Genomic DNA, 2500 nt, shown 5'->3' with positions numbered 1-2500 from the left:
CAGGTCCCGGCGGCGCGCAGCGCCGTCCCAAGTACTTGGTCGGGTTCGAGAGAGGCGCAATCGCCCGGAGTTAGGCGAGTAGACGCTTTCGGTGCGACCACCCGTGCTCCCAACTGAGCTTGCCGCTGCCGACAGAGGCCCGGGAGCGTGCTGTCGTGGCATTGCCGGCGGGAGACAACACGCGCCACCTACGGTGACCGGCAGCTCCAACGCCAGCGCCACAGAAGGACAAAAGCCCCACTTGGGTGCCGAAGCGAACTCTCCCAGCACAGCGCACGCGCCAACACATCCGCACAGCTGCGATACAAACCACCAGCGAGAACCGCTGGGGCGACCGAGCAGCAGACGGCGTCGCGGCGCCGAGCGCCGGGCGGCGGCGCATCCTCAACGCACACAGTCCTCAATCGGACCAGCACACTGAAGATGTCCACCGCGCTTCGCACCGGGCCCGCGAGGACCTACTTTGGCCGCACGGCGCCGCGCGCAGGGTGCGCCGGCGCGCAGCTGCGACGCCTGCCGCGTCCGTCGGCCGGCGCGCCTGCCACTGGCCGCCCCCACCAGCCGGCTGTAGCGCGTGCGCCCACGCACCGCGCGGCCAGCACGCCGGGAGGCGCCCCCTCACCGGCCGGGGACGGTCCCACCCAGCCACCGCCGCGTATCGCTTCACACCCAGATGCCGTTCAGTTTCGTCGGCATGGTGGGTATCGCTGGAACAACCGGTTAGTACCTCAACCTATCGTCGCCATCACCGATTCACCCCTAGCGAGAACAACCGCACCACAACAGGTTACCATTTGTTCATTTGCGTAACTTCACCAGAAAACGCAGGCGTCCATCGCCATTTGCAACTTCAACGATTATTGCATGCCTGTGTCAGGTGTCACGCCACACTACGTCTGCCCACATACACGCAACAAAATGTGCACGCCTAGACAATACGTGGAAGGTGGCCCCCGTACGTATGCGATGTCCATTGCTCGAACGACTGTCAACCGGCCTCTGTAGCATGTCGCAGATATGGAACGCGGTGCACCATGCCATCACGGTGTGTGAGGAGAGACGACTAGGTCCGAATACATCAACAGACAGCTCATGCTGATCGCCATCCACGGCGTCCGTTCCTCCCACACGTCTCTATGGCGTACCACACTGCAATCCAGCTCTCATAGGGAGACGACACGTAGCTGCGTGCACAATATTTGCACTGTATGGTCCGCCGTTTTTGGGCGCAGTCGTTGTGCGGTCACACATGTGCCACGATGTATCATTCAGTACATAAGGACGAATGTGCAGTACAGATTGTGGTTCACGCGTACGACATCAGCGGACAGTTGACACAGGCCGCACCACAACGTAGCCTGAGTACGTCGCATGCGAAGGGCATTGAACATGCAAACTTCTCACCAACCAGCTTGCGAAGGCAGGGGGCAAGGTGGGGACGTGGGGAGGGGCGGCATGTACGTCCTGCTGCCATCCACATTACAGTGTACAGCAGGAGCATGTGGAAAGTGAGCAAGACTTGCAAGGTGTTTAACATGAAGCGATACACAGGGGTGCGGGCAGTGCGAGTAGCGAACTATATTGCGAGGGTTGCGGGTGGGCAACACTACAGTAATTGAACGAGTCGTATAACAATTACAGAGCAGGTTTAGGCGACAACGTGGGTTACGTTAAGGCGACAACATGGGTTAGGTTAAGGCACAACATGGGTTAGGTTAAGGCACAACATGGGTTAGGTTAAGGCACAACATGGGTTAGGTTAAGGCACAACATGGGTTAGGTTAAGGCACAACATGGGTTAGGTTAAGGCACAACATGGGTTAGGTTAAGGCACAACATGGGTTAGGTTGAGGCACAACATGGGTTAGGTTGAGGCACAACATGGGTTAGGTTGAGGCACAACATGGGTTAGGTTGAGGCACAACATGGGTTAGGTTAAGGTACAACATGGGTTAGGTTAAGGTACAACATGGGTTAGGTTAAGGAACAACATGGGTTAGGTTAAGGTACAACATGGGTTAGGTTAAGGTACAACATGGGTTAGGTTAAGGTACAACATAGGTTAGGTTAAGGTACAACATAGGTTAGGTTAAGGTACAACATAGGTTAGGTTAAGGTACAACATAGGTTAGGTTAAGGTACAACATAGGTTAGGTTAAGGTACAACATAGGTTAGGTTAAGGTACAACATAGGTTAGGTTAAGGTACAACATAGGTTAGGTTAGGTTAGGTTAGGTTACACGTTGTTGTACGGAAAGGTGTAGGGGGGGGGGGGCGGGGGCGGCAGGTTCGTTGATAGTGATTATAGTAAGTGAATGCTTGTGACATGATCAGATTTGTCACGTCAGGATGCACCTTTGGCTTATTAGAGGCGGCGCTCCAATTCTATGCTTGTGTGAGACCTGTGTCTTTGACTCATGTCATTGTTTGTGCGCTGTGACAGGAGGTACTATTGTGATGTTGGGTGCACCGTTGTATAGGACATGTGTGGGTGTTGGTG

The sequence above is a fragment of the Schistocerca piceifrons genome, unplaced genomic scaffold, assembly GCF_021461385.2.
Source record: "Schistocerca piceifrons isolate TAMUIC-IGC-003096 unplaced genomic scaffold, iqSchPice1.1 HiC_scaffold_263, whole genome shotgun sequence".
NCBI lineage: Eukaryota > Metazoa > Arthropoda > Insecta > Orthoptera > Acrididae > Schistocerca > Schistocerca piceifrons.
This window is presented reverse-complemented; position numbering follows the sequence as displayed.